Raw genomic sequence first — 13259 nt, 5'->3', positions numbered from 1 at the left:
CTGGACAGCCAATAGGAACACAGCTTACTGGAAGTCCAGAGGGTTGGCTTAGTCAAGGAAATTTAGTTTAAAGTTGAAGCAGAAAGTTAACAAAGAAAGTTGAAAACCACCTTCTGATACCTGAAATCTCTGAGTTTTCACACAAAGAACACCTGAACATGTCAAACTGGTTCCATAGTAGAACCATCATTGTAAAAACATCATAGTATGGTGTGTTGCCCAAAAAACATTACGACCCGGTTGTCTAGAGTCGCCGAGGAGCAACACAAAAACAGGATAAACGCTGGTTTCCAGGGGGTTAGGAGGATATTTATTTGAAAGAGGAAGTTTACAACAACACATGTGAGCAGAAAAATCACAAAGTCTATCTTTAGTTCAGCTGAAAATATTAATTTTTGTCTTTTTTTATTGTCCAAACTTTTCAGGGAGCAGATGAAGAATAATTAAAGCTCTCATGTAGAAGTCCAACTTATTTTGGATCCTTGTGGAGAGTTTAATCTTATAGTTTGTAAATCTGTTGAGTTTTCAGAGTCACATGGATTGTTTTGACATTTAATAACCGAGTCCTGAAATAAAATTACAGTTGTGGATTTCTGTCATTTAGTCTGGACTAAACAAATAACAGCAGCATAAATTTCAAACGTCATTATGAGGAGTCTGGCTTGAGGTTTCCCACTTGATAATGATCAAAACATGAAATTTAGGTTGGTTTAAAGGAATATTCCACCTTAAATCTTTGAATGTTGACGTAAAAGGTTGGTTTCAGGAAGTATTCCACCTACAAGGTCCTCAAACATCCACCTTAAATGAACATTCCACCAAAAATCCTTGGACATGCACCTAAAATGTTGGTTTAACTGAGTATTCCATCCAAAATCCTCAAAGAGACCTGAGGGGCTGGTTAAAAGGAATATTCCACCTAAAACCTCAAATATAGACCCGAAAGGGTGGTTTAGAAAAGATCCTTCAATGTAGACCAAAAAAGTTATGCGATTGTTCAACATGTTGTCAAAACATGCCATATGATGAAATAATGTGAAGCAGGCTGTGAAAAAACACTCCAGAAAGGTTTTCTTTGAAAAAAAAATTGTCATGAATCATGAATTTTGACGCAAAAAAACGCCATAGTATACTATGTCGAAAAAAAATTCAATTTTTCAACATGTTGTAAAAACGTGCCGTATGATGAAATAATGTAAAGCAGGCTGTGAAAAAGACTCCAGAAAGGTTTTCTTTGAAAAAAAATCATGAATTTTGGCGCAAAAAAACACCATAGTATACTATGTTGGGAAAAAATTGCGATTTTTCAACATGTTGTAAAAACGTGCCATATGATGAAATAATGTAAAGGAGGCCGTGAAAACCACTATGGTAAGGTTTTCTTTGAAAAAAAAAATCATCATGAATTTTGGCGCAAAAGAAGTTCATAGTATACTATGTCGAAAAAAAAATGTGATTTTTCAACATGTTGTGAAAACATGCCATATGATGAAATAATGTAAAGGAGGCCGTGAAAAACACTCCAGAAAGGTTTTCTTTAAAAAAAAAAAAATCATCATGAATTTTGGCGCAAGAAAAACACCATAGTATACTATGTTGAAAAAAAATGCGATTTTTCAACATGTTGTAAAAACGTGCCATATGATGAAATAATGCAAAGGAGGCCATGAAAAACACTCCAGGGGTCTGTTTCACGAAGCAGGTTCAACAAACTCTGAGTTTAACCCTGAACTCTGAGTTGATCTACTCTGAGATAGAAAACTCTGAGTTTTCGGTTTCACAACGGCTGATTTGAGTTGGTTTAATCAACTCGGAGTAGTTTCACCCAGAGTTCAGCGCGTGCGCCACAACTCTGAAAAGCCAGTATCAATGGAGCGCCGATTCGAAGAGTCACCATGGCAACGGGGAAGCGGAGGACGACACCGCTTGAACTGGAAATCTTAATGCGCTCATATAGCGAGTTTGAAAAGAGAGGGAGACGGCATGGGAGAAAATTGCTGCCCGGGTCAATGCGTAAGTTTAAATCACATTACGCATTGACCCGGGCAGCAATTTTCTCCCACGCCGTCTCCCTCTCTTTTGCAGCTGCAGCGGTGTTACACTTCTTTCTAAAAACGTGTTCAAACTCGCTGTATCGGTGCATTAAGATTTCCAACAAATCCTGAGCTGCAGAAAAGCAGTCTTTCGTCTCTTACTTTTTGCCATGTAGAACTGGGGTCTGTGGAACCAGAGTGTTTTGGAGCCAGCCCCTGTCGGACGGAGTGGCACTGCAAGTTTTTGGCACTTTGTTGAGGCTTCATTTTTGGAGCCAGTCGCTATATGCCCATCTTTATTGTACAGTCTAAGGTACAGCCACAACAGAAGCAACAACAAAGCAGCATCAGCTGCAGCTGATCCACCTTAACTCTCTCACATACAGCCTCAATTGAAAGCAGGAGGCGCCACCTGGTGGTCGGAGGAGGAACCAAGAAACAGAGAAGGTCTCCTGCAGACGTGGAGGCAGAATCAGTTCACTTGTTGGCTTTTAATAAGCCAGAGAGGTTTTAGTTGCCAGCTGTTTCCAGAGAATGAGCAACAGCGTCCTGTGCAGGTTGTGAGGAGATGTAAAAAGCTTACAGCACCTGGTATTCCCAGGCGGTCTCCCATCCAAGTACTAACCAGGCCCGACCCTGCTTAGCTTCCGAGATCAGACGAGATCGGGCGTATTCAGGCTAGTATGGCCGTAAGCGAAGGACTTGGTAACTAACCACAGTTTTATAGATACTGTGACAAGACGTGGCCACCTCTTTCTTTTTTTTCTTTCTTTCTTTCTTTCTTTCTTTCTTTCTTTCTTTCTTTCTTTCTTTCTTTCTTTCTTTCTTTCTTTCTTTCTTTCTTCAATTTGAATTTAGTTTGAAATCAACTAAAGCAAAAAAATGCGATTTTAAATTATTCACAATATTAAGTCGGTGAAACAGTATTATGTCAAAATAACATAAACATAAATAAATGTTTGCAACTTAAAAGGTTTAGCTAAATCAGTACCTTGGGCTTGTAATCTTGCAACCATGCATTTAACTAATTTAATTAACTTGTAAAAGTGTATTTTATATAACAGGATTACACCTTTTAAATGCATTAGCGTGTAGATAACTTTAATTTTGCAGCTGGTAAAGCCGAGGCTGGCGTTAATTTGTATTTATTTTACATCTTGTGAATTTCCACTAGGGGAAAAAAGCATCTAATAATACACCAGAACTTATTTTTTGGTCATATTTTTGAATTATTAATCTGAATCTGTAAAGTAGCTCTTTAATACGTTATATAATAAACGTACAATGTCCTCTAAAATGTGCAGCTCAACTTGGTTTTGTGTAAATAACTTATTAACCAGGATGTAACTCTAAATGTAATCTGGAAATAATCTATAATGATGTGTTATTTATTATAATGAAGTTTTATTTTTGAGGAGGTCTTGATCCAGCCCAAGCTCTCTATGAAGACGAGAAAAAACTCCCCATGGAAGATGGGAAGAAACCTCGGGAAAGGCAATTCAAAGAGAGATCCCCTTTCCACGGACGGCTGGGTGGAGGCTGCAGGAGAGAAGGAAGAAAAAACAACATGAGTTCTTGTGGTTTGACAGAAAACAGCATCAGAGCAGCATTAAGTGGAAAATGATGACAGTTGCTCTGACAGACTTTCAAGAAGTCCACAAGAGTTTGGGAAGATGATGGTACGACACATACGTTCAACGTCGGCGCGTATGTTAGGTTTGGAATGTTTCGTCAACTTCTCAAGTCTACCAGAGTCTGTGCAGACTTCAGAAGATGGAAATACATCTTGTATTTTTTTGAGAAAGCAAGTATGAGTCAGTGTGAAGCAAATTTAAATGAAGGGAAATTTTATGACCTTAAAAAATGCCGAAAGTTACGTTACATGGATTTCCTCGTACTCAGTGATGCAGACAACTGAAGTCGTACCGTCCTCTTCCAAAGATTTTAAGAGTTTGTACAGACTTTGGGAGAGGACGATAGGATGTACACTTCCTGCGTCTACGAGTACAAATGAGTCCATGTAATGTAGTGTTCGGCATTTTCCAAAGTCTACCAGAGTTTGTGCAGACTTGGCAAGATGATAGTACAACGTATACCTTCCACATCGGTGAGTACTTAAGAATTCGTAAATTTCATCACCTGCCAAAGTGTACAAGACTTTGAACAGACTTGGGAAGAAGACTTGTTCTTTCTGCATCAGCGAATACATGAGGGTCCAACTGAAACTTCGTGATCTCCTCAAGTCTGTGAGAGTTAATGCAGCCTTGGAGAGATGCGAGTCCCTAAATGTAGTCATTTTGAAGTCACCAGACTCTGTGCAGACTTGGGTCGATGACAGGTCGACGTGTATTTTAAAACTTTACTTTATACAAATGAGTCTGCTTAACGTAAGTTCTTTCATTTTTCAAAGCCTGCATGAGTGGCTCAGACTTAGGAAGATGATGGTACCATGTATACTTCTAACATTCGGGAGGACGTGAGGTTTTATAAACTTGTGATAAACAGTTCAGAATGTTCTACTGTGAGGTAAACTAAAACCTCAGAAACAGGATTCTCCCAACAGCCTACCTTGGCCTCCGCCTCCTCCAGCAAACCTCCGCTGCCCTCCGGAGGGAACCGGTCTCTCCAGAACCAGGATCAGCCTGAATCCACTTCCTGCCACTTCTATAAAGGCGCTTCCCATTCTGAAACATGAAACACAGTGGAGGGTGAAGTTCTGAAGCTCCACAGGAGAACGTTCCCACCACTCTGGATAACATTAGCTGCAGGTTCTAATCATGTTTTATTCTAGTGTTTAAACTATGTTTTACAAATATTTTCATTTGAAGTAATGTTCCTGTAAAGTTAATATGATTCTTTTAGCGTCAACATTCAAAAGATGTAGTCAGGAACACAGATTATGTTCTATGATTACAAAGTAGGAACGTTCTCAAAACAACATTTAAAGAGTGTTTTCCAATTGTGAGTGAGGCCTCTGGTGATTTTTATAAAATGTTCATCTAATATGATATATTAACAAAGGTGGAACGTTCTGGCCACAATGTGTTTAAGTCATGGAGATGTTGTTGAGGAAAAACATTATTGAGTTATTAGAATTAATTTTTATTGCATTGTCAATTTTAATTTATTTTATTAATTTTATTGTATTGTTAATTTATATTTATTTTATTTCTTTTTATGGTATTGTTAATTTATATTTATTTTATTTCTTTTTATGGTATTGTTAATTTTTCTTTATTTTATTCATTTTTATTGAACTGTTAATTTATATTTATTTTGTTTCTGTTTATTGTGTTGCTAATTTTTATTTATTTGATTCCTTTTAAATTGTAGGGGTTGAAAGCCATTGACGGATGAAAATTTTGGGATTTGTAGTTAATACTTTATACTTTCCGAATCAGGAAGAACGCCGTGGTTTGAGATATAATTTCGTCTATCAACGAGTTCGAGACGGTTTGTGTCACATAAATTCCAACACTCTTTTATTAATTTCTATTGTATTGTTTTTACTTATGTCATTAATTTTTATTGTAATGTCAATTTTTATTGATTTTAATAATTTTTTATAGTATTGTTAATTTTTATTTATTTTAATCATTTTTATGTACTGTTAATTTTCATTATTTCATATATTTTTATTGATTTTTTTATTTTTATTGTACTGTTAATTTTCATCATTTCATTAATTTTTATTGTATTGTCAATTTTTATTTATTTTAATGATTTTTATTGCATTGTAAATTTTTATTGATTTTATTCATTGTTATTGTATTGGTAATTTTATTTATTTTAGTCATTTTTACGGTATTGTCCATTTTTATTGATTTTAACAATTTTTATTGTATTGATATTTTTTCTTGATTTTAATAATTTGTATTGTATTGTTAATTTTTATTGATTTTATTCATTTTTTTATTGCATTGTTAAATTTCATAATTTCATAAAATTTATTGTATTGTCAATTTGTATTGATATTATTCATTTTTATTGAGTTGTTAATTTTACTTGATTTTATTCATTTTTATTGTATTAATAATTTTATTTATTTTAGTCGTTTTTATTGTATTGTCAATTATTATTGATTTTAACAACTTTTATTGTATTCTTAATTTTTGTTTATTGTATTCATTTGCATTATATTGTTAATTTTCATTACTTCATTAATTTTTATTCTTTTTATTCATTTTTATTGTATTGGTAATTTTATTTATTTTAGTAGTTTTTATTATATTGTCAATTTCTATTTATTTTAATAATTTTGATTGTATTGTTAACTTTTATTTATTTTATTCATTTTTATTGTTTTGGTAATTTCCATTATTTTATTAATTTTTATTGTATTGGTAATTTTATTTATTTTAGTCATTTTTATTGTATTGTCAATCATTATTGCTTTTAACAATTTTTATTGTATTGTTAATTGTTATTTATTGTATTCATTTTCATTATATTGTTAATTTTCATTACTTCATTAATTTTCATTCATTTCATTCACTTTTATTGTAATGTTAATTTTCATTATTTCATTAATATTTATTGTATTTTTTATTGATTTTATCAATTTTTTGTATTATTAATTTTTCTTGATTAAATTCATTTTTACTGTATTGTTAATTTTCATTATATCATTAATATTTATTGTATTTTTATTGATTTTTATAAATTTTTTGTATTGTTAATTTTTCTTGATTAAATTCATTTTTACTGTATTGTTAATTTTCATTATATCATTAATATTTATTGTATTTTTTATAGATTTTATCAATTTTTTGTATTATTAATTTTTCTTGATTAAATTCATTTTTACTGTATTGTTAATTTTCATTATATCATTAATATTTATTATATTTTTATTGATTTTTATCAATTTTTTGTATTGTTAATTTTTCTTGATTAAATTCATTTTTATTGTATTTGTAATTTAATTTCTTGTAGTCATTTTTATTGTATTTTCAAATTTTATTGGTTTTAACAATTTTTATTGTAATGTCAATTTTTATTGTTTTTAATAATTTTTATTGTATTGTTAATTTTCATTATTTGATGAATTTCTCATTGTATTGTCAATTTTTATTCATTTCAATCTTTTTTATTATGTGGCTAATATTCATTATTTCATTAATATTTATTGTATTAGGTTTTATTTATTTTATTCATTTTTATTGTATTGTTAATTTCTAATCATTTTATTTATTTTATTGTATTGATAATTTTTTTGTTTTAAATATTTTTATTTCATTAAGTTTTATTTTTTACTGTATGATTAATTTCTAATTATTTCATTTATTTTATTATATTGTTAATTTTAGTTTTTATTTACTTTTATTGTATTGGTAATTTTTTAGTAATTTTAGTTATTTTTATTGTATTGTCAATTTTTTATTGATGTTAATAATTTTTATTGTATTGTTAACTGTCAATATTTCATTAATATTTATTGTACAATTTTTTTTCTATTTTACTAATTTTTATTGCATTGTTAGTTTTCATTATTTGATGAATTTTCATGGTATTGTCAATTTTCATTACTTCATAAATTTTTATTGTATTGTTAATTTTTTCTATTTTATTTGTTTCTATTGTTATTAGTTTTATTATTTTTTTTACTTTTATTTTATCCTTAATTTCTAATTATTGTATTTATTTGTATTGTATTTATATATATTTTTTTTTTATTCATTTTTTAATTTTATTGTATTATTACCTTCTAATTATTGCATTTATTTCTTACTGTCTTGGTCATTTGATTTATTTTAGTCATTTTTATTGCGTTTTTAATTTTCATTATTTCTTCAGTTTCTATTGTATTGTTAATTTGTAATTATATTATTTATTTTCATTGTATTGATAATTTTTTATTTCATTCATTTTTTGTATAAAGTTTTATTAATTTTATTGTATTATTATTATTATTATTATTATTGTTATTATTATGTATAATTATTTTTTTTATTTCATTAAGTTTTATTTATTTCAGTTATTTTGAATGTATTATTAATTTCTCATTATTGCATTTATTTTTTTTTGTTTTGGTAATTTGATTTATTTTAGTAATTTTTTGTATTGTCAATTTTTTTTGATTGTAATAATTTTATTGTATTGTTGATTTTTATTTATTTTATTCATTTTTATTGTATTGGTAATTTTCATAATTTTTTATTGTATGATCAAATTGTATTTATTTTAATCATTTATATTGTATTATTAATTTTTATTGACTTTATTCATTTTTTATTGTATTGGTAATTGTCATTATTTTTATTGTATTGTCAAATTGTATTTATTTTAGTCATTTATATTGTATTGTAAATTTTTATTCATTTTATTCATTTTTATTGTATTGTTAATTTCTAATTATTTTTTTTATTTGTGTTGTGTTGATAATTTTTTATTTTGTTCATTTTTATTTCATTAAGTTTTATTTATTTCAGTTATTTTTAACGTATCATTAATTTCTAATTATTACATTTATTTTTTTTGTTTTGGTAATTGGATTTATTTTAGTAATTTTTTGTATTGTCAATTTTTTTGATTGTAATAATTTTATTGTATTGTTGATTTTTATTTATTTTATTCATTTTTATTTTATTGGTAATTTTCATTATTTTTTATTGTATTATCAAATTGTATTTATTTTAATCATTTATATTGTATTGTTAATTTTTATTGACTTTATTCATTTTTATTGTATTGGTAATTTCTAATTATTTTATTTATTTGTGTTGTATTGATAATTTTTTATTTTATTCATTTTTATTTCATTAAGTTGTATTTATTTCAGTTATTTTTAATGTATTATTAATTTCTAATCATTACATTTATTTTTATTGTTTTGGTAATTTGATTTGTTTTAGTAATTTTTGTATTCCCAATTTCTTTTTTATTTTAATAATTTTATTGCATTGTTGATTTTTATTTATTTTATTCATTTTTATTGTATTAGTAATTTTCATAATTTTTTATTGTATTGTCAAATTGTAATTATTTTATTCATTTTTATTTAATTACGTTTTATTTATTTGTTTTTTTCATGAATTATTAATTTCTAATTATTACATTTTTTATTGTTTTGGTAATTAGATTTATTTTAGTAATTTTTTGTATTGTCAATTTTTTTTGATTATAATAATTTTATTGTATTGTTGATTTTTATTTATTTTATTCATTTTTATTGTATTGGTATTTTTCAAAATTTCATTCAATTTGTTGTATTGTTAATTTCTATTTATTTTATTTATTTGTGTTGTATTGATAATTTCTTATTTTGTTCATTTTTATTTCATTAAGTTTTATTTATTTCAGTTATTTTTAATATATTATTAATTTCTAATTAAAACATTTATTTTTTGTTTTTGTAATTTGATTTATTTTCGTAATTTTTTGTATTGTCAATTTTTTTGATTGTAATAATTTTATTGTATTGTTGATTTTTATTTATTTTATTCATTTTTATTGTATTGGTAATTTTCATAATTTCATTCATTTGTGTTGTATTGATAATTTTTTGTTTTATTCATTTTTATTTCATTAAGTTTTATTTATTTCAGTTTTTTTAATGTATTATTAATTTAGTATTATTACATTTATTTTTTTTGTTTTGGTAATTTGATTTATTTTCGTAATTTTTTGTATTGTCAATTTTTTTTGATTGTAATAATTTTATTGTATTGTTGATTTTTATTTATTTTATTCATTTTTATTGCATTGGTAATTTTCATTATTTTTTATTGTATTGTCAAACTGTATTTATTTTAATCATTTATATTGTATTGTTAATTTTTAGTGATTTTATTCATTTTATTGTATTGGTAATTTTCATTATTTTTATTGCATTGTCAAATTGTATTCATTTTAGTCATTTTTATTGTATTGTTAATTTTTATTGATTTTATTCATTTTTATTGTATTGTTAATTTCTAATTATTTTATTTATTTGTGTTGTATTGATTAGTTTTTATTTTATTCATTTTTATTTCATTAAGTTGTATTTATTTCAGTTATTTTTAATGTATTATTAATTTCTAATTATTACATTTATTTTTTGTTTGGTAATTTGATTTATTTTAGTAATTTTTTGTATTGTCAACCTTTTTATTTTAATAATTTTATTGTATTTTTGATTTTTATTGATTTCATTCATTTTTATTGTATTGGTAATTTTATTTATTTTAGTCATTTTTATTGTATTGTTAATTTTATTGATTTTATTGATTTTATTGTATTGTTAATTTCTAATTATTTTATTTATTTCTATTGTGTTGATAATTTTTTATTTTGTTCATTTTTATTTCATTAAGTTTTATTTATTTCAGTTATTTTTAATATATTATTAATTTCTAATTATTACATTTATTTTTTTGTTTTGGTAATTTGATTTATTTTAGTAATTTTTTGTATTGTCAATTTTTTTATTGTAATAATTTTATTGTATTGTTGATTTTTATTTATTTTATTCATTTTTATTGTATTGGTAATTTTCATAATTTTTATTGTATGATCAAATTGTATTTATTTTAATCATTTATATTGTATTGTTAATTTTTATTGACTTTCTTCATTTTTATTGTATTGGTAATTTTCATTATTTTTATTGCATTGCCAAATTGTATTTATTTTAGTCATTTTTATTGTATTGTTAATTTTTATTGATTTTATTCATTTTTATTGTAATGTTAATTTCAAATTATTTTATTCATTTGTGTTGTATTGATAATTTTTTATTTTATTCATTTTTATTTCATTAAGTTGTAGTTTTTTCAGCTATTTTTAATGTATTATTAATTTCTAATTATTACATTTATTTTTATTGTTTTGGTAATTTGATTTGTTTTAGTAATTTTTGTATTCTCAATTTTTTTATTTTAATAATTTTATTGCATTGTTGATTTTTATTATTGTATTGTCAAATTGTAATTATTTTATTGATTTTTATTTAATTACGTTTTATTTATTTCAGTTTTTTTCATGTATTATTAATTTCTAATTATTACATTTATTTTTTTGTTTTGGTAATTTAATTTATTTTAGTAATTTTTTGTATTGTCAATTTTTTTATGATCATAATTTATTGTATTGTTGATTTTTATTTATTTTATTCATTTTTATTGTATTGGTATTTTTCATAATTTCATTTATTTTTTTGTATTGTTAATTTCTAATTATTTTATTTATTTGTGTTGTATTGATAATTTTTTATTTTGTTCATTTTTATTTCATTAAGTTTTATTTATTTCAGTTATTTTTAATATATTATTAATTTCTAATTATTACATTTATTTTTTTGTTTTGGTAATTTGATTTATTTTCGTAATTTTTTGTATTGTCAATTTTTTTGATTGTAATAATTTTATTGTATTGTTGATTTTTATTTATTTTATTCATTTTTATTGCATTGGTAATTTTCATTATTTTTTATTGTATTGTCAAATTGTATTTATTTTAATCATTTATATTGTATTGTTAATTTTTAGTGATTTTATTCATTTTTATTGTATTGGTAATTTTCATTATTTTTATTGTATTGTCAAATTGTATTTATTTTAATCATTTTTATAGTATTGTTATTTTTTTCTATTTTGTTCATTATTATTGTATTAGGTTTTATATTTTTTATTCATTTTTATTGTATTGTTAATTTCTAATTATTTTATTTATTCTTTTTGTATTGATATTCTTTTAAAACTTTTTCATTTTTATTGTTGTAGGTTTTATGTATTTTGTTTATTTTTATTGTATTATTACTATGTAATTATTCTATTTATTTTTTTTATTGTTAGTTTTATTCATGTCATTGATTTTAATTGTTTTGGTAATTTTTATTTAATTTATTCATTTTTATTGTATTGTTCATTTTCATTGTTTTTTATTGTATTGTTAATTTTTACTTAATTTAATCATTTTTATTGTATTAAGTTTTATTTAATTTATTTATTTCTATTGCATTTTTAATTTAAAATTATTTCATTTATTTTTATTGTATTGGTAATTTTTATTGATTTTAATCATTTTTATTGTATTGTTAAATTTGATGTATTTTAGTTATTTTCATTGTATTGGTAATTTCTAGTTATTTTTTATTGTATTGTTGATTTTAATTTATTTTATTTATTTTGATTCCCGTCGAGTACGAACAAGTCTGCATGTTTTACTCATTTTCTGAAGTCTGTGAGACTCTGCAGACTTGGGAAATAACGGTGTATTTCCTGTAACAGCGAGTTTGTGAAGTTTCGTGTTTAGTAAGTTTTATCATCTTTATATTCTCTACAGCTGCCAGTACGCGGTGGTTTGATTGAGATTTTGTCATCTCTCCTTGAAGAGATGAGGATACGTTTTCTACTTTTTAAAAAAAAAAATATGAAGGATAATTAAGGCTTTATGTGTCATGTGATGTTTGTGTTGTGTCTGAGTGGTGTTTCTATCTCAGCCATGGATGATGCAGAAGCTCCATCAGTTTGGGTCGACGTTCAGGGACCATCGTGAGGCACTTCTTTAAGAAATCCTGGCAATCTGCAGAGAAAGAAGCAGAGAAAGATGAATGATGGAAATGAGACTAAATGAAAAAAGAAACCTTAAACTGATTCAAAATGACTAAAATTAAGACAATAAAAATGACCAAAATGGTACAAAAACAACATGAAAAGATGTAAAATGTTTAAAAACAGACCAAAAGACGCAAACTGACCAAAACTGAACACATAATGACACAAATGAGACATAAAATAATCCAGAAATCTTCTCGTACAGTCATGAAACTGTCCAGAGTTCTTCTATTCAACATTCTGAGGGTTTTTACAGAGAGGTTTGTTCATATATCATTTACAGTCTGATTTATACAACTTTATTTCTCTAAAAACATACTGAAATGCACAAAATAAGACACTAAATGGAACAGAAAAACCTTAAATGGATGCAAAATGTCCAAAATGATGCACAAAATGATCTAAATGACACACAAAATGATCTAAATGAGACACAAATTGATCTAAGTGAGACACAAAATGATCTAAGTGAGACACAAAATGACCAAAATGGAAGAAAAAACGTTTTAAAGGCAGAAAAATGACAAGGAAAAACAATCCTAAAGACAAAAACTGAGCAAGTTTAGAGACAAAATGATCACAATGAACCACAATGAGACACAAAATGAGCAAATGTTGGTTGTCAGTGTTGTGAAAACTTCAATGTAACATGTCAGTGTGTAGTTTGCTGATATTTGGGGCTGAGTTG

At 25.3% G+C, this 13259-nt stretch overlaps 1 non-coding gene across 1 annotated transcript; it reads right to left on the bottom strand.

Moving 5' to 3' along the window:
* Nucleotides 1-2609: 2609 nt before the first annotated feature.
* On the bottom strand, nucleotides 2610-2728 carry LOC129348372 (5S ribosomal RNA). The gene has a single exon (XR_008600908.1). It is a non-coding gene; the product is annotated as a 5S ribosomal RNA (ribosomal RNA).
* Between the last annotated feature and the right edge of the window lie 10531 nt (nucleotides 2729-13259).

The sequence above is a fragment of the Amphiprion ocellaris genome, chromosome 24, assembly GCF_022539595.1.
Source record: "Amphiprion ocellaris isolate individual 3 ecotype Okinawa chromosome 24, ASM2253959v1, whole genome shotgun sequence".
Lineage (NCBI taxonomy): Eukaryota > Metazoa > Chordata > Actinopteri > Pomacentridae > Amphiprion > Amphiprion ocellaris.
Note: the sequence above shows the minus strand (reverse complement) of the source record. Positions and strands in the feature narration are given on the sequence as shown.